Source organism: Bos taurus, chromosome 14 (assembly GCF_002263795.3).
Source record: "Bos taurus isolate L1 Dominette 01449 registration number 42190680 breed Hereford chromosome 14, ARS-UCD2.0, whole genome shotgun sequence".
Taxonomy (NCBI): domain Eukaryota; kingdom Metazoa; phylum Chordata; class Mammalia; order Artiodactyla; family Bovidae; genus Bos; species Bos taurus.
This window is the reverse complement of record NC_037341.1, coordinates 53,137,767-53,165,002: the sequence shown is the minus strand read 5'-3', so window position 1 is coordinate 53,165,002 and position 27,236 is coordinate 53,137,767. Positions and strand designations below refer to the sequence as shown.

The window sequence follows — 27,236 nt, the reverse complement described above, 5'->3', positions numbered from 1 at the left end:
CCCATAGATGGCAGCCCACCATGCTCCCCCGTCCCTGAGATTCTCCAGGTGAGAACAATGGAGTGGGTTGCCGTTTCCTTCTCCGATGCATGAAAGTGAAAAGTGAAAGTGAAGTCGCTCAGTAGTGTCCAACTCCTAGCAACCCCGTGGACTGCAGCCTATCAGGCTCCTCTGTCCATGGGATTTGCCAGGCAAGAGTACTAGAGTGGGTTGCCATTGCCTTCTCCCAAGAAACAATAGACTCACACAATTGAAACATCTAAAATAGAACTGACTTCATTTCAGTACTTTTCTTTAATTCTGAAATAGTACTTACCATGTGTGTATCAAAATAACCATATATTCTGCTGAAATAATAGAAACAATAAATATTGTTAATAATTTTACTGAAATAATTAAAAATACAGTATTTTAACAACATGGTAAAAAATAGTAATATTGTTTACTAAAGCACTTATGGAAAATATTACACTGTACTTTATACTTCAGTAATTGAGGAAAAAAATACTCAGTAAATGAGGAAAGGGAAGAAACTGGGAAAGAGAAGACATAAGATTGGCAAAATGATAAATGTTGAGGCTGAAAGATGAGCATATGAGTATTATTATATTTTTCTTTTACATTTTGAATCCTGGATTTTTAAAATTTTCTTTTCTTAATCCAAATTAACTGAAGTTATGAGTATTTGAAATTAAACAATAAAGATATTATTAATTTAAATAAGTGAAAACCAAAAAGCATATTTTGTTGAACAGTCAGGGTACCTGCCTAAGTAGTAGTAGTAGCTGCCTGTGATAAAATGCCTTTTTGCAATAGGAGGAAGAAAGGAAGATGATCAGCAAATTATCTAAGGAAAATAATTAAAGGTTCTTTCATAAATAGTTCAGTTTAGTTCAGTTCAGTCCCTCAGTCATGTCTGACTTTTTGCAACCCCATGGACCATGCAGCACACCAGGCCTCCCTGTCCATCACCAATTCTGGGGCTTACTCAAACTGCTGTCCATCGAGTCGGTGATGCCAACAACCATCTCATCCTCTGTCATCCCCTTCTCCTCCAGCCTTCAATCTTTCCCAGCACCAGTGTCTTTTCCAATGAGTGAGTTCTTGGCTTCAGGTGGGCAAAGTATTGGAATTTCAGCTTCAGCATCAGTCCTTCCAATGAATATTCAGGACTGATTTCCTTTAGAATGGACTGGTTGGATCTCCTTGCAGTCCAAGGGACTCGCAAGAGTCTTCTCCAACACCAGAGTTCAAAAGCATCAATTCTTTGGGACTCAGCTTTCTTTACAGTCCAACTCTCACATTCATACATAACTACTGGAAAAACCATAGGTTGGACTAGATGGACCTTATAGGCAAGTACTGTCTCTGCCTTTTAATATGCTATCTAAGTTGGTCATAGCTTTTCTTCCAAGGAGCAAGCGTCTTTTAATTTCATGGCTGCAGTCACCATCTGCAGTGATTTTGGAGCCCCAAAAAATAAAGTCTGTCACTCTTTCCATTGTTTCCCCATCCATTTGCCATGAAGTTATAGGACCAGATACCATGATCTTCGTTTTCTGAATGTTGAGTTTTAAGCCAACTTTTCCACTCTCCTCTTTCACTTTCATCAAGAGGCTCTTTAGTTCTTTGCTTTCTGCCATAAGGGTGGTATCATCTGTGTATCTGAGGTTATTGATTCCAGCAATCTTGATTCCAACTTGCGTTTCATCCAGCCTGGCATTTTGCGTAATGTACTCTGCATATAAGTTAAATAAGCAGGGTGACAATTTACAGCCTTGACGTACTCCTTTTCCAATTTGGAACAAGTCTGTTGTTTTATGTCCAGTTCTATCTGTTGCTTCTTGACCTGCATACAGATTTCTCAGGAGGCAGGTCAGGTGGTCTGGTATTCCGATCTATTTAAGAATTTTCCACAGACTTCCAAAGAATAGCAAAGAAGAATAGCAAGGAGAGATAAGAAAGACTTCCTCAGTGATCAGTGCAAAGAAATAGAGGAAAACAATAGAATGGGAAAGACTAGAGATCTCTTCAAGAAAATTAAAGATAGCAAGGGAACATTTCATGTAATGATGGGCACAGTAAAGGACAGAAATGGTATGGACCTAACAGAAGCCGGAGATATTAAGAAAAGGTGGTAAGAATACACAGAACTATACAAAAAAGATCTTCATGATCCAGATAACCACAATTGTGTGATCACTCACCTACAGCCAGACATCCTGGTATGCAAATTCAAGTGGACCTTAGGAAGCATTACTATGAACAAAGCTAGTGGATGTGATGGAATTCCAGTTGAGCTATTTCAAATCCTAAAAGATGATGCTGTAAAAGTGCTACACTTAATATGCCAGCAAATCTGGAAAATTCAGCAGTGGCCACAGGACTGGAAAAGGTCAGTGGGATTTTCATTCCAATCCCAAAGAAAGGCAATGCCAAAGAATACTCAAACTACTGCACAATTGCACTCATCTCACACGTTAGCAAAGTAATGCTCAAAATTCTCTAAGCCAGGCTTCAACAGTATGTGAACTGTCAACTTACAGATGTTGAGGCTGAATTTAGAAAAGGCAGGGGAACCAGAGATCAAATTGCCAACATCTGCTGGATCATCAAAAAAGCAAGATCAATTCAGTTCAGTTTAGTTGCTCAGTTGTATCTGACTCTTTGCAGCCCCATGAATCGCAGCACGCCAGGCCTCCCTGTCCATCACCAACTCCCGGAATTCACTCAGACTCACGTCCATCGAGTCAGTGATGCCATCCAGCCATCTCATCCTCTGTCGTCCCTTCTCCTCCTGCCCCCAATCTCTCCCAGAATCAGAGTCTTTTCCAATGAGTCAACTCTTCGCATGAGGTGGCCAAAGTACTGGAGTTTCAGCTTTAGCATCAGTCCATCCAAAGAACACCCAGGACTGATCTCCTTGAAAAAGCAAGAGAGTTCCAGAAAAACATCTACTTCTGCTTTATTGACTATGCCAAAACCTTTGATGGTGTGGATCACAATAAACTGTGGAAAATTCATAAATAGTTAATGAAACACTATTTCTATATCTGCATTATTACAAAGTCTATCTTGGACTATTTTAAGGAAGTGTAAATTATTAGGCTATTTAAACAAGAAATTTAACTCTAAATGTAGAATTTCTAATATATTGATGGAGTAATATAAGTATTTATCCTGTAGTATTCTATTTTTTAAATGGAAAAGTATTTTATTTTAAATATAGCAGTGTATAGATAATTCCAAACTCTCAGTATATCCGTCTAACCTGTAGTATTCTTAAACTATGTTTATGATCAAGAAAATTACCTTATATGGTGTGTGTATGTATGTCTGTGTGTATGTGTGACTGTTCATTATTTTATAATCACAATTTTCTTTTTAAAATTAGCAAAAACAAAATGAAGGGGAAACATGTAGATTCTGTTTCTTTAAACATACAAAAACCTGGCATAGGGAAATTAAATCTTAATTGCCTAGGATGGAAAATTGATACATAGTAAAGATTTTAGATGTAGAGATACAGTGTTGAAATCTGTACTTTATGCGAAAAAGTAAAAGATGGTTTTCTAATTTACATTAAAGCTTCCAGCAGATTTTTAATTGAAAATCTCAAATATCCCAGATAAAGGAAGAATTGTCTAACTTTGAAATTTTAACATTTCAGGCAAAATGGCAGGAGATATCTAAATATAAGTCTGCATGTAGAGAATTACTGATGATTATATCTATGTGAAAAATGGGTATAACTGGTCTATAAATTCCATATAACAACAGCATGACAATTAAATGCTTACAACATGTTTTAATATAAAGTGTATCTTGCTGATAGGGCAATTTTAGAAGTTGTTTTGAAAGCTTTTTATGAACAAGCTTGAATTTTTAAAGGTAAAAGTCACATCTGTTATTTAGTTCATATTAATTTGTATGTTCTAAAAATATAATTATGGAAGCTAAAAAGTATTTAAGACTTTCGATGATGTCATTTTGAGAGAGTTGAAGTGGCTCTATTTAGCTAGAAGAAAATCTTGGGGCATTTTTTGCTTGTATTTTCCAGATTGAAGTAAAATATTATCTTTCCTGAAACTCATTAATTCTTCTTGACATTTTTTTCACTTCCTTTCCCTTTCTCTCCTCTATTGGAAATATGTTTTTATCTCATTTTTGTGATCAGTCTGGCTAGAGGTTTATCAATTTTATTAATACTTTTGGAAAATATTTTTCAGCTTCATTGATTTTCTACATTATTATCTTTTTACTATTTTATTCATTTATGCTCTTACCATCATTGTTTCCTTTCCCCACTTTTTTGAGCTTAATTTACACCTCTTTGATAGCTTCTGAAGATAGAAACTAAGGTCACAGAATTTAAATTATTTTTCATTTTCTAGAATTATTAGGTAGAATTAAAAATTTCCCTTCGATTACTGCCTTAACAACCTCCCACAAATTCTGAGGCTTTGTCTTATAAACGTCCTATAAAAAAAAATCTTTTAATTTTCACCTTGAATTTTTTCCTCTAATATACTATTTTCATTTCCAATAGTTAGGGAATTCTGATATATCATTTTCTTTTTTATTTCTTATGCAATTACACTGTATTCAAATCACATACTATATATTCTTTCAATCCTTTTTGGTTTACTGAGACTCCTCTATTGGTCTAATGTAGTCTTTCTGGTTCATTGGTAGTGAGTTCTTGAAAGAAGCATTTATTCCAGTGCGTTTGGTATAGTGTTGTATAAATAGCAAATACATGAATATGGTTGGTAGAACTTACTTGTTTTATCCATTTCTGAGATAGGAGTCTCAAATATAATTGTAGGTTTATTTATTGCTCCTTTTACTTCTGGGAGATTTTACTTGAATTATTTCGAACAGCTCTCATTTGATGTCTGTACATTTAGGATAAGTATGTATGCCTTGCTGATAAACTGGCACTTTTGTTATGAAATTTACCTCTTTTTCTCTGGTAACATGCTTTAACTTGAGAGTTTTTCTGATACTAATATACTTACTCCATTTTTTACTGTGGTAAAATAAGCATAAAATTTAACATCTTAACAATTTTTAAGTGTATGGTTCAATAGCATTGGCGTATTCACGTTGCTGTGCAATCATTACCACTATTCATCTCCAGAACTGATCATCTTCCCGAACTCTGTACTCTTTGAACAATAACTTCCTCCCTATTCTGCATCCTGGCAAGAGGAACCTTCTCCGATCAGGGATTGAACCCTCCTCTCCTACATTGGCAGGTGACTCTTCACCATTGAGCCATTAGGGAAGCCTCTCATTGTAGTTGTAATTTACATTTTGAACAACAGACTGGTTCCAAATAGGAAAAGGAGTTCGTCAAGGCTGTATATTGTCACCCTGTTTATTTAACTTATATGCAGAGTACATCATGAGAAACGCTGGACTGGAAGAAACACAAGCTGGAATCAAGATTGCCGGGAGAAATATCAATAACCTCAGATATGCAGATGACTCCACCCTTATGGCAGACAGTGAAGAGGAACTCAAAAGCCTCTTGATGAAAGTGAAAGTGGAGAGTGAAAAAGTTGTCTTAAAGCTCAACATTCAGAAAACGAAGATCATGGCATCCAGTCCCACCACTTCATGGGAAATAGATGGGGAAACAGTGTCAGCCTTTATTTTTCTGGGCTCCAAAATCAGTGCAGATGGTGACTGCAGCCATGAAATTAAAAGACGCTTACTCCTTGGAAGGAAAGTTATGACCAACCTGGATAGCATATTCAAAAGCAGAGACATTACTTTGCCAACAAAGGTTCGTCTAGTCAAGGCTGTGGTTTTTCCTGTGGTCATGTATGGATGTGAGAGTTGGACTGTGAAGACGGCTGAGTGCCGAAGAATTGATGCTTTCGAAGTGTGGTGTTGGAGAAGACTCTTGCGAGTCCCTTGGACTGCAAGGAGATCCAACCAGTCCATTCTGAAGGAGATCAGCCCTGGGATTTCTTTGGAAGGAATGATGCTAAAGCTGATTGACTCATTGGAAAAGACTCTGATGCTGGGAGGGATTGGGGGCAAGAGGAGAAGGGGACGACAGAGGATGAGATGGCTGGATGGCATCACTGACTCGATGGACATGCGTTTCAGTGAACTCCGGGAGTTGGTGATGGACAGGGAGGCCTGGCGTGCTGTGATTCATGGGGTCGCAAAGGGTCGGACACAACTGAGTGACTGATCTGACCTGATATGAATGATTAGTGATGTTGACCATTTTTTTCCATGTGCTTATTAGCCACTTGTATACTTTTTAAGAGAATCTCTTCAAGTCCTTTGCCCATTTTGAATTGGATCTTTTTTTTCAATTTTTAAGCTGTATTCATTCTTCATATATTGTGAATATTGATCATTATCAGAAAATACAATTCACAAGTATTTGTTCTCACTATGTGGTTTGCTTTTTCACTCAGTTGATAGTGTACCTTCAGGCACAAAAATTCTTAAGTTTGAAGTCCAATTTATCTAATTTTCTTTTCCTGCTTATGCTTTTGGTGCCATCTCCACTAAATCATCACCAAGTTCAGTGTTGTGAAGTTTTGCTCTGTTTCCTTCCAAGAGTTTTATAGTGTTACCTGTTACATTTAGGTCTTTAATTCATTTTGAGTTAATTTTTGTATCAGGTGTAATGTAAGGGTCAAATTTCTTTCTTTTTTTCTTTTCTTTTTATCTTGTGCATATTTAGTTTTCCCAGCAGCAGGTTTTGAAAAGACTGCCCTTTTCCCACTGAATGGTCCTGGCATCCTTGTAGAAAATTATTTTTAGCTAGCTAGCTAGCAAAATATCATCTCTCTATCTCTCCTTCCTGCCTGTTGGTTTATATGTCTAGCTTTGTGCCAGTACCACACTGTTTTCATTCACAGTTTATTTTCATAAATATTTGCATTTCATGTATTTTCTATCTTTTAAATCTAGCCTATATACATCCTGTTGTTTAAAATTCACTTCTTTTAGCATCATTGAGCTAATGTAAATATAGGCAAAATCAGATTCACACACAACTACCAATTATGATCCTCTAATTCATTTGTATAGTCCTGCAGTTCCATTTAGCTTATTTTCTTACAGCCTGGAAAAGGTTCCTTTGTCATTTTTTATAAAGCAGGTCTACTGGAGATGAATTCACTCATGTTTTGTTTATCTGAAAGTATCTTCAATTTGCTTCTTTTTTTTAAAGGATTTTTTTCTTTGCTACATATAGTACTTATTTTTTAAACAATATTTATCTTGATTTGTAGCTCCTTAAGCTTCCAGGATCCATAAATTAAACTTTTCAAGCAAAAAAAAAAAAAAAAATCATTATTTTTTTCTTTAAAATAAGCCTGTCTTTCTCTTTCCCATTTCTTTCTGGGACTCCTCTTTTACATAATTTTAGACAAGTTGTTTTTGTCCCAACATCCCTGAGACTATGATCATGGTTTGTAGCCCATTAGCTCTTTTTGCTTTGATTTGAATAGTTTCTATTATTCATTCTTCCTTTCTGTTTCCTACTCTTTTCCTTTGCATTGCCTAATTGGCTGTTCCAATATCCTGGAGACATTGTACCACTCACTCTCGAATTTTGATTTTTTTTATGATAGAGAATTCTCTATTGAAATCTCCAATTTTTCACATTTTTCCTTAAATTCTTAAACATAATCTGATCATGGCATCTGGTCCCATCACTTCATGGGAAATAGATGGGGAAACAGTGGAAGCAGTGTCAGACTTTATTTTTTGGGGCTCCAAAATCACTGCAGATGGTGATTGGAGCCATGAAATTAAAAGATGCTTACTCCTTGGAAGGAAAGTTATGACCAACCTAGATAGCATATTCAAAAGCAGAGACATTACTTTGCCAACAAAGGTCCATCTAGTCAAGGCTATGGTTTTTCCTGTGGTCATGTATGGATGTGAGAATTGGACTATAAAGAGAGCTGAGCGCCAAAGAATTAATGCTTTTGCACTGTGGTGTTGGAGAAGACTCTTGAGAGTCCCTTGGACTGCAAGGACATCCAACCAGTCCATTCTAAAGGAGATCAGCCCTGGGATTTCTTTGGAAGGAATGATGCTAAAGCTGAAACTCCAGTACTTTGGCCACCTCATGCGAAGAGTTGACTCATTGGAAAAGACTGTGATTCTGGGAGGGATTGGGGGCAGGTGGAGAAGGGGATGACAGAGGATGAGATGGCTGGATGGCATCACCGACTCGATGGATGTGAGTCTGAATGAACTCTGGGAGTTAGTGATGGACAGGGAGGCCTGGAATGCTGCAATTCACGGGGTCGCAAAAAGTCGGACACGACTGAGCGACTGACCTGAACTGAACTGAACGTCTTTTAAAATATTTGTCTGTTAATTCTAACTTCTTGGCTGTTTTGAAGCTGTTTCTTATTTTCTGATGTTAGCTGTTTCTTTTCTTTTTTTTCTGATTTCCCTACATCTCATTTATCTAATAATTTATTATTGTGTTGGGGAGAAAGAAATTTTCCTCTGCCCTTCTATGTTCTTATGGCTGGCCTAAGAATTAAATTGTCTTGAGACAAATTAACAGGGAAAATAAAACAAATTTTAATTTTGTGTACTTGGGAGAGACCCAGAAAATTGAGTAACTTGATAAAATGGACAAAACCATCAACTAAAGGCTAAAGAGGATGTTGAGAGTTTTAGGAAGCTTACCAGGAAAAGCTCATTAAGCAAAGGTGATTGTGATACCAATGTAAGTTTGACTCCAAAGGATACATGCACCCCAACATTAATTGCAGCACTGTTTACAATAGGCAAGACATGGAAGCAACCTAAATGTCTATCAAAAGTTGAATGATAAAGATGTGGTACATACATACAAAGGAATATTACTCAGTTATTAAAAAGGATAAAGTAATGCTATTTGCAGCAACAGGAATGGGCCTAGAGATTATCATACTGAGTGAAGTAAGTTAGACAGAAAAAGACAAATATCATATGATATCACTCATATGTTGTATCTAAAGAAAATGATACAAATGACTTTATTTACAAAACTCAAACATAGTCTTATAGAAGAAAATTATGATTACCAGGGGAAAGGGTGAGGTGGGGAGGGATAGTTTGGGAGTTTGGGATGTAAACAGTACTGTATTTAAAATAAATTATCAAGCAGAGGGAACTTAGCTCAATAATCTGCAATAACCTAAATGAGAAAAGCATTTGAAAAATAGTATATACTTATGGGTATAACTAAATCATTTTTCTGTACATGTATAACTAACACATCATTATTTATCAACTATACTCCAATATAAAATATATTTTTAAAAGAAAAGTTATTGCTTCCTCCATTGATATGAGTTTCTTCAGATTTGGTCACCCTCTTCTTCCAGGTTTGGAGAGGGAGATGCCCTTATATATGGAAATTTCCCTTACAATGTAAATGTTTCTTACAAAAGGGTAAATAGTACTTGATTTTTAGAGCCTTTCCCATGTCTGCTGTTTCTCAGAAAATTACCAACTTAGAACAATTAACATGCCAAAGAGACATATTTTAGAGTGGCAAATTCTGCTCCCCTACAATTGTATACTGAACATCGAGGACTCTACATTTTTGAAAATCAGCATCATGTGCTCCTCCTTTTCCAGAATGTTGAATTTATACTAGAAGGCAGTTAAGTTACCTGTGAATCAGTGTTAAGGCTTTCAAAAAGCTTTCATTAGGGCTAGTCTAAAGCAGCACTCTTGAAGTGTGATGTTTCTAAGGTCTCAATTTTATACTAGGGATTATAGTAATCTCTCTTCTTACTAGCTGGATAAAACTGCACAACCTTGGGTTCCCTCACCTATTCCATGGCAAAGCCCATTTACTGACATGAGGTTGTAGGGAAGGGAAGTACAATGTTTATTCAGGGGTTAAGAAGGAGTATGGATAGCTCATGCTCAAAAGACTCAATCACTAATATGGGTTTCAGGGAAGGGTTTTTAAAGGCAATGTTTGAGTTGAGGGCTACAGGGTACATGACTTTCTTCTGATTGGTTCATGGTGAAGGTGGTGTTTCTAGAATCTCAATCATCAACCTCCTGATTTCAACCACTTTAGGGTGTACATTCTAATGGTCAACATGCAGTCATCATCTTCCACTTGGGCAGGGTCTTTAGTTTCCACAAAACCATTCAGATTTGTATGTATTTCTTTGAGAAGCAACTAGGATTCTGTTTTTATAACTGAATTCTTGTTTCTAGACTGATTTCCCTTTGTTTCTGAATTCTCTCACTTTCCTAGTAAGTAACTGCTTGAATAAGTATTTTGGAATTTAGCAAAAACAATAGGAGATTAAAGCATTTTTTGTTTGTTTGTTTTTGTTTTTACAAACAAGAAATGGAGGACATATAGTGTCTTTTGTATAAGGGAGGTCCCTGCACAGACCTATTGGGTTTCAATCTGCCCTTTTCTTTGATAGTCTTCAATCCTGAGGGAACAGTGGTAGGATAAGAGAAGGAATAACATTTTAGAAAGAGAGGTTAATTGCAAATTCAGCAAAGGAACTCAATTTTAAGGGGACTTGGTTTCAGTGTCCCTGTGCAGATACCTGGAGCTCTTTCTTTGCACAGCCTCTTTCTTTCAGGTGTCCTGCTTTACAAATTCCAGTAACTTCAGCAGAACTGAATTGTAATTACTGCTACTATGTTCCTGGGCTCAACATCCCCGTGTGAGGCTTCAAAAAGCCTTAAGGCAAATAGTTGTATTGGTACTGGGGCTTGTGTTTTGTATTTTCTTCTTTGGAGAGGACAGTTGATTTGCAATATCTGAAATTTTGTTCTAATTTTTCATATGATATGGTCATTTTTGTTGTTGTTTACAACTACAAGGGATATTTCAGCATCAGTTTCTCTCTTGGAGTTTCAGATTCAAGTCAAAAAGCAATATTATATTTTAAAATAATTAGTTTTATTACCATTTTATTGTTTGAGAAATGAAGATACATAGCTTTTTATTCTGTAAGTACTTAAGATATTTCAACATAAACATCATGATGTATATATGTGGGGGAAATAAATGTACAATAATCTACAACCTAAGAGTAGTTACTTTTATCAAGATTTTGATTTCTTGAGTAGGTAGTTAGCAGTTCTGAAACTAATCTCCCTAATCCACACTCCACAATTGGCATTTTTATCAGAAATTAACAATTAAGAATGATAAAAGTAAGGTTTCACTTGTGCAATGAGTAATATTTAAAATTTGTTGTTGATTAAAAAGATTATAAATATACCTCTATGCCTCCATGTGTAAGCTATAAGAATTTAATAAACCAGTGCTCATATGGCTTTAGCTTAGAGCTCTTAGTTCAGAAATGGGCTAAATATGTAGCTGTTTATATTTAAATCAATTAAAATTAAATGAAATTAATTTCTGTCATTTAAAGTGACTAAGTTGCTAACATATTTTATAGCACATATATGGAATAATATTATCACAGAGCATTCTATTGTATAGCATTGAAATAGAATTCCAATGGGACTCCAGTGGATCCTTACATCTGCCACATTAAATAATTCTCTCTCATCTGGTCAGAATAGAAAGTTCACTGATCCAGTTTTCAATATATTGCTATGTATTTCTAGAAGTGAAATTTTAGCAAAGTTCTTGTTAAAGTACTTAAAATGATGGGAAAAGGAAGTTCATGAATATTCAAGGACAGAGTTTTTATGACACTTCTATGCTTGTGTGGATGAATTCCATATAAGACTTGCTTACATTTTTATAAATGACACGTTAGTGAACTTGTGAAAGAGAATATATATAGCTTTAACTTCCAAACTGTTTTTAGAAATTATGAGTATTCATATAGGAAAATGAAAATTGTGAATACCAAAATTCCTTAGGTCAGTTAACAATTGATTGATTCACAAATATGGCATCATCAAAGAGTGGTTTGATAGAAATAGAAATTTGTATCACTGAATTGATAACCCAAATCAAATAAATCAGTATTTCACATTAAAACAAGGGCCTATTATGATACAGTAGCAACAAGAAAGATTCTTACCTTCTCCCACTGGCTTCCATACAGTTTTCCCATCCCATTCAATAGAATTTCAGTGATGCTATAGGATTTTATCCTCAGATCTGTCTAGAAAAAGCACACAATCTTAATCTGTTTGTTCTGCAGCACATATCCAAAAGACAGGTCCAGGGCAATTGATGAAATTCACTAAGTAGCCAAAGACTAGCTCTTAAAAAAAAAAAAAAAAAAAATTAGAGTCACATAAAATTGAAATATTCCCCCAACTTTCAAAAACAAAATTTGAATATCTAGACCAAGTATTATGTATAGTGATTATGTTTGTAGGCTTCCCCAGCTGAAAAGGAAATTGAGCAATGATTTTGTTTGTATGAGCTCACTGTGACATTTCTAGATAATTTCCAAGTAGTAGTATAGTGTTCCAAGGAGAATTCTATCCCCAGTGATGTCTGTCTCCAAATCCCAGTAAAAACTCCTAATTAATTTGGCATCCTGGAAAATAAGCCTTCTTTCCATGCCCAACACAATAAAGATAACCTAAGTATGACAATAAGGAGTTCATGATCTGAACCACAGTCAGCTCCTGGTCTTGTTTTTGATGACTGTATAGAGCTTCTCCATCTTTGGCTGCAAAGAATATAATCAATCTGATTTCGGTGTTGACCATCTGGTGATGTCCATGTGTAGACTCTTCTCTTGTGTTGTTGGAAGAGGGTGTTTTCTATGACCAGTGCGTTCTCTTGGCAAAACTCTATTAGCCTTTGCCCTGCTTCATTCCATATTCCAAGGCCAAATTTGCCTGTTACTCCAGGTGTTTCTTGACTTCCTACTTTTGCATTCCAGTCCCCTATAATGAAAAGGACATCTTTTTGGGGTGTTAGTTCTAAAAGATCTTGTAGGTCTTCATAGAACCATTCAACTTTAGCTTCTTCAGCATTACTGGTTGGGGCATAGACTTGGATTACTGTGATATTGAATGGCGTGCCTTGGAAACAAACAGAGATCATTCTGTCGTTTTTGAGATTGCATCCAAGTACTGCATTTCGGACTCTTATGTTGACCATGATGGCTACTCCATTTCTTCTAAGGGATTCCTGCTCACAGTAGTAGATATAATGGTCATCTGAGTTAAATTCACCCATTCCATTTCATTTTAGTTCGCTGATTCCTAGAATGTTGAACTTCACTCTTGCCACCGCCTATTTGACTACTTCCAATTTGCCTTGATTCATGGACCTAACATTCCAGGTTCCCATAGAATATTGCTCTTTACAAAATTGGACCTTGCTTCTATCACCAGTCACATCCACAGCTGGGTATTGTTTTTGCTTTGGTTCCATCCCTTCATTCTTTCTGGAGTTATTTCTCCACTGATCTCCAGTAGCAGATTGGGCAGCTACCGATCTGGGAAGTTCCTCTTTCAGTATCCTATCATTTTGCCTTTTCGTACTGTTCATGGGGTTCTCAAGCAAGAATACTGAAGTGGTTGCCATTCCCTTCTCCAGTGGACCACATTCTGTCAGACCTCTCCACCATGACCCACCTGTCTTGGGTGGCCCCACACGGTGTGGCTTAGTTTCATTGAGTTAGACAAGGGCTTGGTCCGTGTAATTAAACTGACTAGTTTTCTGTGATTATGGTTTGTGTGTCTGTCCTCTGATGCCTCTTGCAACACCTACCATCTTACTTTGATTTCTCTTACCTTAAACGAGGGGTATCTCCTCACAGCCGCCCCTCCTGACCTTGAACGTGGAGTAGATCCTCTCGGTCCTCCTGCACCCGCACAGCCACCGCTCCTTGGACATGGGATTGCTCCCCTTGCATTGACTATGCCAAAGCCTTTGACAGTGTGGGTCACAATAAACTGTGGAAAATTCTGAAAGAGATGGGAATACCAGATCACCTGACCTGCCTCTTGAGAAATCTGTATGCAGGTCTGGAAGCAACAGTTAGAACTGGACATGGAACAACAGACTGGTTCCAAATAGGAAAAGGAGTACATCAGGGCTGTATATTGTCACCCTGCTTATTTAACTTATATGCAGTGTACATCCTGAGAAATGCTGGGCTGGAAGACGCACAAGCTGGAATCAAGATTGCCAGGAGAAATACCAATAACCTCAGATATGCAGATGACACCACCCTTATGGCAGAAAGTGAAGAGAAACTAAAAAGCCTCTTGATGAAAGTTAAAGTGGAGAGTGAAAAAGTTGGCTTAAAGCTCAACATTCAGAAAATGATGAGCATGGCATCTGGTCCCATCACTTCATGGGAAATAGATGGGGAAACAGTGGAAACAGTGTCAGACTTTATTTTGGGGGGCTCCAAAATCACTGCAGATGGTGATTGCAGCCATGCAATTAAAAGACGCTTACTCCTTGGAAGGAAAGTTATGACCAACCTATATAGCATATTGAAAGCAGAGACATTACTTTGCCAACAAAGGTCCGTCTAGTCAAGGCTATAGTTTTTCCAGTAGTCATGTATGGATGTGAGAGTTGGACTGTGAAGAAAGCTGAGCACTGAAGAATTGATGCTTTTGAACTGTGGTGTTGGAGAAGACTCTTGAGAGTCCCTTGGACTGCAAGGAGATCCAACCAGTCCATTCTAAAGGAGATTGGTGCTGGGTGTCCTTTGGAAGGAATGATGCTAAAGCTGAAACTCCAGTACTTTGGCCACCTCATACGAAGAGTTGACTCATTGGAAAAGACTGTGGTGCTGGGAGGGATTGGGGGAAGGTGGAGAAGGGGACGACAGAGGATGAGATGGCTGAATGGTATCACCGACTCAATGGACGTGAGTTTGAGTGAACTCTGGGAGTTAGTGATGGACAGGGAGGCCTGGCATGCTGAAATTCATGGGGTGGCAAAGAGTCCGACAGGACTGAGCTACTGAACTGAACTGAACTGAAGCATGACAACCAGCTGCTCTGTAACCACCTAGGCAAACTTGGGTTTAAAGATAGAATGATTTTGCCAACAAATATCATGTTTACAATGATGCTATTAATAGATAAGCAAAAACCCATAGGTGGTGTATGTATCAATTAAAATGTTATTGTTGCTATTTACTTGCTAAGTTGTATCTGACTCTTTTCTTACCCCATTGACTGTAGTCCACCAGGCTTATCTGTCCATGGGATTTCCCAGGCAAGAATACTAGAGTGGGTTGCCATTTCCTTCTCCAGGGGACCATCCTGACCCGGGGATAGAATCTGTATCTCCTGCAGTGGCAGATGGATTCTTTCCCGGTGAACTACCAGGGAAACCCAATAGGATATACCCATATTCTATATCTTTGAAATACTAAAAAAAAAAAAAAAAAAAGGCCTTTGAAGGTTGAATTTTGATACAGGATTATTGTTTATTTTGTGAAAAGCATACTTTAGAAACAATTCATATTCTTGGATGAATGTTTGGAACACAAAGAAATTCTCTGAAGATGCAGTCACCTTGCTAGACTAGGTATAAAGGTCAGCATTATTTTAAAATCTTAGCTGTTGTGTAATACCTGAATATTTCTCACTTTTTTAGCTATAGGTTTTTTTTTTTTAATTTCCCTAATGATATTAAGTTATAAATCAATTTTCTTGTGAGACTGGGTCAAATATTGTCTTTTTTGAATGATTTTCCTCAGAGACATTCACAACTCACAATTCCTCATATTCATTTGTTATATAAAATGTGGTTCAGTAGCATTGAAATCATGAGTTATATTTTTGATAAAATATTAACAAAAATCCTTTCTTATTTATTTTTCTCAAATAGACAACTCATTCATTTTCAGGTTCTCTCTTTGAAAGACTTGAATATATAAAAAGTTCTTATATTACTTCATAATTAATGAAAATATCACTGTAAGATCTTACAGCACTTATGGGGAAAGTAACAGATAGAAGAAAGTCTCATTATCAAGGAATTTTATATGCAAATTAAAATTTATTTCTTTGAATTAGATGAGGTGAATCAAAAATTTGCACATATATTTTCAGTTATTCAAGCATAGTCTGCAAAACAAAACAATAAACTTTTAATTAAAAATTCAGTAAGTGGTAGAGAAAAAGCTTAAAATTATAGTTGATTGATACTTTTTTCACATTAATATTCTCTGTAAGAAGTAGAATAAAAGATAAATCAAGCAACTTGATGGGAAGGGAAAGGCAATGCTAAATAAGAAAACAAAGGGAAAGGGAAATTGTTAAACATATTTTTGCTTTTTTTATTAATCATTTGTTTGGTGAATGTGAGAATGACAAGTTCAGAAAGTCATACAAAAAGAATTTTTAATAAAAATGTTTTTTACTATTTTTTAAATTAAGGGAAGAAATGAAAAAGAAGGAGTTGTCTAAGACATGTAGGGAAGTTTTTTCCTAGAGCAGAGTAAAGAGATTAAGATATCACTTGTCTTCTAGGGAAGAATCTGTTTATAAACCACTTGAAATTGTTAGTGCAGTTGTATAACCATGAAGCATGAAAACTGCAAATAAGTAAATATGGGTGGAATTATCTCATTTAAATAGAAACCCTCATGTGTAATTTACAATAGAAATCGGACTGTCATACATGGTTTAGAACATGTCTATAGCACCTGTTTTTGTAACACTTACAAAGCATTATTGCTTACATGAGTGGGGAAAGGTTAGGAGCCAATCGCTTAATTGGCCTGCATAGTCTTTTTTCATGCACGTTGGGGAGCGTGCAGCCCACTGTGCTTAGGTATAACTTCCCATCAAAAATCTCTTGCAACACTTTACAAGCTCATTCAAGTAAGTATTATGCTCCCCTATTTGGAGACATTTTATCACTCTGGAATGAAGAGATATGCAGAGAGTCTATTAGAATTAAGCAAGAATTGTGTGTACCTGTAGAAGATGACTGACCACTAGACAGCATTTGTAAGCTTTAGTAATAAAAGTGAAGCACTGACATGCAGGAAGAACAGTAATAACTAATCCAGTTTCTCAACACTGTAACTCCTGTTGTTTGAACCTCACTGGAAGACAGAAGTCATGTGATTTCCAGATAATGCCTTGTATGGAACTCAGCTTCAAGGGCACAGAGAAGAGCTGAGAATGGATCTAGAGAAACAAAAGAATACTCAGAACACTTACCCATTTCTCTCATATTATCCAACCCTGTGCTTTGTCCAGATGAAAAGATTTTCCTCCAAATACCAGAAACACCGCTACTATGCCATTATGCAATGATGTTAACCCAGGTATATTCTTATTATGGCTTGAACAGTGTTCCCTTCTCTCTTTAAAATATATTGAAGTCTGAATGCCTAGGATGTGTGAATGTGACTTCATTTAGAAGTAAAGTCTGTAGATACATAATAAAGTTAAAATGTGGCCATTAGATCCCTAATTTTAAATGACTCATGGCCTTATAAGAGGGAAATTTGGACACACACATACAGAATGCCATGAGAAGATACAGATAACAGAGGAAGATGGTTCTATGAAAATTCCTAAGGAAATATAATTAAAAATAAAATCTCCTACCAACCTGGAAATCCTCTCCATAAAAGGTAGAAGGTAAATTGTTGGACAGTTTTTGTTAGTGAATTAGCATTATACAGGAATAGTACTGAATGGGCATTATACCAAAATGTAATGTGCAAAACCAATTTCCACTAAGACAATTCAGGAAATAAATTTCACTTTTATTTAGGCAAGCAGATACAACTCATGTTAAGATAAACTATAGCTAGTCCTCAAGTAAGAGGATTGACAGTACCATTTGTCACATGTAGTTCATGCTAACTTTACCTGGTAATTAAGGCAACATTTTGTCAGCTAATTGGCTTATTCCAGAGGAAGAACAAACTTCTTTGATGCTTACATTTCAAAGAGATGGCTTCTGTTTCTTTGAGAAAGATATTCCTGCATCAGAAAACTGACAAAAGACTTGTCTAGTTTTCAAAATGATCTATTTAAATTTCAAAGAGGGGAAAGCACTTAAGATTTTAAGTTTTCTACAGTAGATGCTATAGGAAAAGGAAGGGAAAGGAATTTCTCCCTTATTTTCAACAGTGAAAATTAAAACTCTTACTTTTTAATTTTTATTTGTCCTTACAAGAGGGAGGCCAGCTGGAGTTATGTTGCCATAAGCCATGGATCCCCTGGGGATATCAGAATCTAGAAGATGCTAGGAAGGATTCTCTCCTGGAGGCTTTGAAGGGAGCATGGCTCTGCCAGTATACTGAGTTCAGAATCCAGCTTCCAAAACTGAGACAATAAGTTTATGTAGTTTTCTTTCACCCAGTTTGTGATACTTTGTTACATTAGTCCCCAGAAACTAACACAATGCCCATCTAAAACTTAAAATGTTAATAACTAACATAAGTTAGCAAGACATTTGTGAGACTATAAGAGGAGACAAAACATGAATTAATCTAAAGCACAGCTACTTTAATCTTATCTTCTATTCATCAGTAATGGAAGTTATGTCGGTAATCATTGTTTCTTACCTGGACTTCCCATTTCCCATTTCTGTACCTTCTGCTAGGAACAGGCAAGTCAGAGATACTTAACAAGTGGTGTGACTCTAATTTAATACTCTCAAAATCCAAATTTTTAGTGGTCTTATGCATTTTCCCATTGACCAATAATATTAGCAATTGAATTAAATTGGCAATTAGATATTAGACTTAATTAGCAATTAGAAATGCCAGACTGGATGAAGTAGAAGCTGGAATCAAGATTTCCAGGTGAACTATCAATAACCTCAGATATGCAGATAATACCACCCTCATGGCAGAAAGAGAAGAGGAACTAAAGAGCCTCGATAAAGGTGAAAGAGGAGAATGAAAACGCTGGCTTAAAACTCCGCATTCAAAAAACTAGCATCTGGTCCCATCACTTCGTGGCAAATAGATGGAGAAGCAGTGGAAACAGTGACAGACTTTACTTTCTTGGGCTCCAAAATCACTGTGGATGGTGACCTCAGGCATGAAATTAAAAGACACTTGCTCCTTGGAAGAAAAGTTATGATCAACGTAGACAGCATATTAAAAAGCAGAGACATTACTTTGTCAACGATGGCACCCCACTCCAGTACTCTTGCCTGAAAATCCCATGGACGGAGGAGCCTGGTGGGCTGCAGTCCATAGGGTCACTGAGTGTCGGACATGACTGAGCGACTTCACTTTACTTTTCACTTCCATGCATTGGAGAAGGAAATGGCAACCCATTCCAGTGTTCTTGCCTGGAGAATCCCGGGGACGGGGGAGCCTGGTGGGCTGCCGTCTCTGGGGTCGCACAGAGTCGGACACGACTGAAGCGACTTAGCAGCAGCAGCAGCAGTCCAAGCTATGGTTTTTCCAGTAGTCATGTATGGATGTGAGAGTTTGACTATAAAGAAAGCTGAGCACTGAAGAATTGATGCCTTTGGACTGTGGTGTTGCAGAACACTCTTGAGAGTCCTTTGGACTGCAAGGAGATCTGACCAGTCCATCCTAAAGGAAGTAAGTCCTGAATACTCATTGAAAGGACTGATGATGAAGCTGAAACTCCAATACTTTGGCCACCTGATGCGAAGAACTGACTCATTTGAAAAGACCCTGATGCTGGGAAAGATCGAAAGTGTGAGGAGAAGGGGACAACAGAGGATGAGATGGTTGGATAGCATCTCTGACTCAATGGACATCAATTTGAGTAAGCTCCAGGAGTTGGTAATGGACAGGGAAGCCTGGTGTGCTGTAGTCCACGGGGTTGCAAAGAGTCAGACATGACTGAGTGATGGAAATGAACTGAACTGAACTGTTTGCTAAAAGACAACTTGTTTGCACACAGTAAAAATTCCAAGTAGAGTTAGGTGCATTACACTAGTCATATTGGAGGGGAGGTGGTGGTGGGGGGGGCGGTGGTAGGAAGGGAAGCTATTTCTTTTAGGAAGTGAAGATCCTTAGTTTGATATTTAAAACATTGTTTACATGCAAAAGTTCAAAAAAGTTGAAAACCTATTATCCATTCCTAAGTGTTTTGTAAATCTATGAAACACAAAAGACTGGGAACCACAGGTTTAGAATATGTACTTGGGCACCAGACAGCCTGTGCCCATATCCCAAGGTTCAGACCATAAAGAATCTGCCTGCAATGCAGGAAACCCAGGTTCTATCCCTGGGTTGGGAAGATGCCCTAGAGAAGAAATGGCAGCCCACTCCAGTATTCTTGCCTGGAGAATTCCATGGACAGAGGAGCCTGGCAGACTATAGTCCATAGGGTCTCAAAGAGCCTGAAGTGACTTAACATGCATGCACCACCTACTAGCCAGATAGAATTGTGTGAGTGATGTAAGATTTATAAGACCTCATCTTTTTATACATACAATAAATAAAATCCTGACAAAAAAATAGTTAAAATCATATACAAATTCATTCACAAAAGAGAACATATGAGAGAATTTGTTAACTCATTTAGTTAGCAGGAGCATCTTGAGTATATACCCTGACCAGGATATATTACAGGACCAGAGAATAAGGCAAACACTCTCATAATCATAAATGCAACATATTAGCATACTTCTATGTTTTCTCTATATTAACATGTAAATGTCATGACAAATTTTAATACATTTTATGGCTTCAAAGTTTATCTTTTCAAATCATCAGTTTATTAAATTGACAGAGTAACTGAGCAAAAAAGATAATTGCTTCATATAATGCCAAAATTATACTTGATAACTTTTAAAACATTTATATAATAGATGTCACTTATGCTTAAACTGGGCTTTTCTTGTGGCTCAGCTGGTAAAGAATCTGCCTGCAATGTGGGATACCTGGGTTTGATCCCTGGGTTGAGAAGATCCCTTGGAGCAGGGAAAGGCTTCCCAGGCCAGTATTCTGGCCTGGAGAATTCCATGGACAGTATAGTCCATAGGGTCGCAAAGAGTCAGCCATGACTGAGTGGACTTTCACGCTGAAACTATAAAACATACCTATATAAATCTTGAAGCAAATATTGTATTCAATGATAAAATATAACTTGCTTTGATAACACTGAGAATATTAAAATATCACTACTTAACTGATAAGTTTTAGCCAGTGTAGTAAGGCAAGAGAAGAGACATAACTGAAAATGAAAAAAGAGGATCATATTGTGTATAGTCTTATGCATAGAGTTACTATAAATATACATAGCATTAATAAGATAAAGTTACTAAAAAATTCAGTGCATGAAAATCAATTTTATTTCAATAAATCAGAAGCAAAGAGTTTAAAAATAAAAATTTTAAAGATAGCTTTTAAACTTATGACTAAGCAATGTGATGAAGAGTATGCAAAATTCTGTCACCAAAATTTCAAAATATTATATATTAGAAGAAATTAAAGAAGACTAAATAAACAGAGGGACATAGCATGTACATGGAAAAATGTTATTTAAAGATGTCAGTATTTTTAATTGACCTAAATAAATATAATAAAACCATAAAATATTTTCATTAAGTTCATATGTGATAATTAATAGTTATGAAAAATAAGAAAACTGATGGCTTAAAAAATTGATGAAAGTTATAAAGCTAGAAAATATAGTAAAGTTTTGCATAAGAGTAGAAAAATAAAATAATGGAAGAAAGTAGAGGGATCAGGAGAGATTTGACCCTGCTGATCAATTGGTTTATAATAAAGGTGCTCTTAACCATGTAGTGTAGACAGGTGCTTTGAAGGAATGTGCTAGGTTAAATGAAAATTGATGTGTGAAAAGTAAATAAGCTCTGATATCTAACTCACACTGTGTTTGAAAAGTCAGGTAAAATAGCATTTTAGAGAAAGATATGAAAGGTATATCAATAAAACATATAGCTAAAAGAAAATGTAAAGAGAATATTTTTATGACCACAGGAGAAGTGAATAATCCTTAATCAGAAAACAAAAGTAAATATAAAGAAAATATTGGTCAAAAATACTTCATCAAAATTAAGAACTTATCATCAAATGAAACAATTATTAGAATGAAAAAATTAAAGCCATAGTGTTAAACTTTTATTATTTCTGACAAAAATTGTGTAAAGAACTTAATACTTACTAAATCACAAATCAAATAAAAACAGCCTAATAAACTTGGGGGAAAGACCTAAATATGCACTTTACAAGAGAACATCCAAAACATCATTAGGCATAGAATAAGGTGTCTTATTTCATTATTCATCAGAGAAGTGAAAATTAAAACCATAATATTTTTAAGTCAGAATCTGTAAACTGTCTGGTATTTTACCTATTTTCAGGTGTGTGTGTTATGTCCATGTGTGTGTCACACAGAGAGAAAATAGAAGACATTCAACTTGGAAGCAAACACATTTTATTATCACAGGGAAAGCAGAAACCAGGGTAAAATTATAATGGTAATTCCTAGAGCCTCATTTCCCATAGAGCAATGTAGTGAGTTCCAGTTGGTAACTGTTCATGTATTCACTGTGTGTTACAGAATATAAAACATAAGATTGAAACACTCTGATATAGAGGAGCTGCTGGAAAATTTGCTCATTCTTTCATCCCCTCCAATATACAGAAACAACAAACATTATTTTTATTACCCTGGAATATAAGCAAATGTTTCTCGGGAGGGGAGTAAGTCATTCCTATGTCTATTACCCTGAAAACTAGGCAAATTTCTTCTGAGAGACATCACTAAGTGACTCTGGAAGGAGTTACTATCTCTATCTTTATTTACCCAGAAAAGTAAGTAATTTGCTTCAAGGAATTTCCTGTCCCTATGTTTCCAGGGCTGCATAAAAAGATTCCAGATAATACCCATATATGAAATGCCTCCACATATTTATGGAAAGTTGATTTCCAACAAATATAGTACTAAGCAAATAGAATAGCTGAATTTGAAGAAAATGTCAAAATCAGTTTTTGAAATCTCATGCAATATTTAGAAATCTCATGCAACGTGGTGATTATATAAACTGGTGTCACCACTTTAGAAAACTGTTTAGTATTATCTACCAGAATGAATCATTACCATAATCTACAGCACTACAAAGCAATTCCACTTTTAGTAATATAGTCCACAGATGAGCAAGATTATTCCAAGAGACATAGATAAGAATATTCAACATAGCATTATTTATAGTGGCTCCAAACTTGGGGAAAAAAAATCAACTTCCAATCAAAAGTAGATTTAGTAGTTACCTCATAGCATATCAATATAATCATATAATTGTCAGTAAAGAGTAAAGAATTGCAACATAACACATGCAACTGTTCAAATAGGCAGAACCGAATTATAATGATAGATGTCATGATAACCTTTACTTTTGATAGGATTAATGCCTGGGCAGGAACACAAATGAGGCTCTTGGGATTCAGATTACAATTTCTGTCTTGATATTTAAGTATTTTATGAATAAGTTCACAAAATGCATTTATGATGTATGCTATTTACAGTATGTCTATTATACTTCAATTTTAAAAGTAAAACGGGGTTTTGTAGAGTTTTAGTTGAATAATATATAGTTTTTCAATAAACTCTTGTGAAATTTAATTAACCATATTTAAACTTTATTTCAAGTGCTTTAAATGTTGTAAAATCCCATTTAAAATGTTTATCATGCCTGTACAAATAAAGCAATATTTTTCTATGGAGTCAGCTATTTGTTAAAATGTTATCATTAAAGTATTAGATATTGTGTTTACTGTGGCATTAAACACATGCTTCAGTATCTTAATTCAAATGTAATTCAAATAGTATCTCCAAAGATATATAAAATTATTATCTATGTTGGGATTTCTTTTAGCATGTGCTTTGGAATGGCACTATTAAAAATCCAATTATGTCAGTTACACAAGTATAATAATAAACAAAAATTAACTTCATGAAATTCATCTCAGCTTAAGTAGCAAAACTATCAAAAAATAATTATCTTTATATTTGGAAAATGAATATCAAAAGCAAAATTTTAGGAACAAGTCTCACATCCAAAAATGATAATGACATTTCAAAAAGTTACACCTACATTAAAGTACATTTCTCATTTTACTTAAATTTTTTGCTTGAATTCTTTGAATTGTGTGATGACTCAATAAAATATGAAAATAATACCTTTGGAAGCATTTAAAATATAAAATTTCTAATTAAAAAAACTGGAAAAATTTACCTCCAATTTATACTAAATTGTTGACAATTGGATTCACCAAAACAAGAGATATACTGAAACATGACAAATATCAATGGCGATTTATTTGACAATTATATCTTAGGCATTTGCCCCCTATAATTCACCACAAATCTAAATCCCCAGTTACTGTTTTTACCACATCCTTCCTGGTAGTTTCCCATTGCTTCTGAAACAGATGACCATATCACACCTGAAAGCAACATGAATATGTTACCTGGAAGTCAAGTCTGAAATAAGCCTTGCTGAGTTAAAGCTAGGGAATGTGTAGTCAAGGACAGTGATTTTGTTTGTTTATTTGAACCTTTTTTGGCTTCTAGTGGTCAGTTGCAATCTGTGGCTCATGGCCACTTTCTCTATTTCAGAGCCAAAGATGACTAGCTAACTCTTTTTTCACACTACGTTATTCTGATTTTCCTTTTTTTGTAGACAAATCCCCCTCTTCCTGTCTCTTATAAGGACACTTGTTATTACATTGGGCCCACCTAGATAATCCAGGTACTCTACCTGATTCAAGACCCTTAACTTAATTACTTTTGTGCTGTGCTTAGTTGCTCAGTCCTGTTTGACTCTTTGCGACCCCATGGACTATAGCCCGCAGGCTCCCCAGTCCATGGGGATTCTAAAGACAAGGATACTGGAGTGGGTTGCCATGCCCTTCTTCAGGGGATCTTCCCAACCCAGTGATCAAATCAGGTCTCCTGCATTGCAGGGAGATTCTTTACCAGCTGAAATACGTATCTTTAAGGGTCCATTTTCAAGCCTTCAACATTTTGATTTTCATTTACTTAGCCAATTTTAAATCAGAACTTATTTTTAATACAGGCATACCTCAGGGATATTGTGGGTTCAGTTCCAGACTACTGCAATAAAGCTTATATTGCAATAAAGTAAGTCACATGAATTTTTTTATTTTCTAATGCATGTATCTTTATACTCTGCTGTAATCTATTAAATGTGCAATAACAGTATGTCTACAAAACAATGCACCTATCTTAATTAAAAAGATTAATACTTTATTGCTAAAAATGTGAAAACAAGTATGACAGTAACATCAAAAATCACTGATCACACAAGGTGTACCTGTATATTTTTTTTTAAAGTAGAATGTATGGTAGGGTTAGTATTAGTTTGCTCAGCTTTGTCTGACTCTTTGCAACCACATGGACTCTAGCCTACCAGGCTCCTCTGTCCATGGAATTCTACAGGAAAAATACTGGAGTGAGTAGCCATTCCCTTCTCCAGGGGATCTTCTCAACTCAGGAGATTTGGGAAAATAGTGAAATCTAAGGGAAACTTAAGGTCATAGTTGTTATTGACTGGGAAGGGAGGGAAATAGTAGGAAGAAAGGAATGTGGTTACTTCCAGGAGACGAAGTACAACTTCATCTCTCTAGAAACACAGAAGAGTGTCTTTGATAGGAAGTCAGGTTTGAAGAAAATTTTGGCTAGCACCCTATGAGACAGTATAGGCCCACAAAATCATCAAATTATGGCAACTGTTACAGATTATGTCCAAAACAATAAAATTATGTGCCCATATTTAAAGAAAACAAAAGTGGTACCATTTGTTATTGATTTTTGACCATGATGATATGATAAACCAAGAATCTTGAATCAATATAAACCTAAAGATTTAAAATAAGGTGATAAATTAATAATTATGAATTTTATTATTCTCAGATGTGGGATCTATTGTTTAACCACAGGATGTGCTCCTTTTTCAATATTATTTTATTTTTTTAATATTGAGTTTTAAGAGTTTTTATACAATCTAAAGACTAGTCCTTTTTTGGATATCTGGTTTGCAAATATTATCTCCCAAACACCATGCTGTCTTACTAACAAGGTCATTCACAGAGCAATGAAGCCCAGTTTCCAAGTGGGAATTTTCTATTTATAGATAATACTTTTAGTATCCAGTCTAGGAACTTTTTACCTAGCACTAGATTTCAATTTGGAGAAGGGAATGGCACCCTACTCCAGTACTCTTGCCTGGAAAATCCCATGGATGGAGGAGCCTGGTAGGCTGCAGTCCATGGGGTCGTGAAGAGTTGGACCCGACTGAGCAACTTCACTTCCACTTTTCACTGTCATGCATTGGAGAAGGAAATGGCAACCCACTCCAGTGCTCTTGCCTGGAGAATCCCAGGGACGGGGGAGCCTGGTGGGCTGCCGTCTATAGGGTTTCACAGAGTTGGACATGACTGAAGGGACTTAGCAGCAGCAGCAGCAGCAGATTTCAATTATTATTTGCCATTTTTTAGAAAACTAGTTTACATAGTCTTATTTGAAGGAAGATTAAGTGTTAATGTCACTTACAGATCCATGCTTGTGACTGCTGTAAACTTGAAATAGGAAAAGCTAATTTGATCAAGTATTTTATTTATTACTGGTGAATTCTGCAACAACTTGGTAACTTAAAACAACACAAATATATTACCTTATGGTTCCAGAGACCAAAAGTCCAAAATGGTTCTCATTTGGCTAAAATCAAGTGTTAGCAGGGCCGTATTCCTTCCTGGAAACTCTATAGGATATTCTGTTTTCTTGCCTAGTATCTAGAGACTGTTCACATTCTTTAGCTCATTGACCCCTTCCATCCTTAAGCAAGCAATAGTTGGCCAAGTGTTACTTATATCACAGCACTGTAATATTAATTCTCCTGTGATTGTCTTTACTTAGAAAAACCCTAATGTAATTACATTAGGCCTACTCAGATAATCCAGAATAATATCACCAACTCAGTTAATTATCAACTTCAATTCTATCTGTAACCTAAGTTCTCTGTTACCATGGAACCTAATAATCACAGGTTCCAGGGATTAGTTCATGGGCATCTTCGAAGGGGGCTATTATTCTGCCTGTCACATTTGCTATAAATGTCAGCAAAACTGTTGAGCAGAAAACTGTGATCTAAATTAATCTCCTGGCATTGTGTAGACATAGATACCACAAAGAAAGAACATGATATAATTTGAATTTTGAAAACTTTATCTTCTGCTTCTCAAAATAAGCATTACCACTTGGTAGCATTAGTTTTGATTGGTATATACCAGGGTGCACTCAGGAACTCAGTAGTTGGACTATTTTCATTTGGGATTAATAAA

General features: G+C 36.0%; 1 long non-coding RNA gene across 1 annotated transcript; it reads right to left on the bottom strand.

Moving 5' to 3' along the window:
- Positions 1-315: 315 nt before the first annotated feature.
- LOC132342212 (uncharacterized) lies at positions 316-26,880 on the bottom strand. The gene is made up of 4 exons (XR_009490518.1): positions 26,570-26,880; positions 13,711-13,884; positions 12,033-12,116; positions 316-347 (listed from the first exon to the last, which is right to left on the bottom strand). It is a non-coding gene; the product is annotated as an uncharacterized lncRNA (long non-coding RNA).
- Between the last annotated feature and the right edge of the window lie 356 nt (positions 26,881-27,236).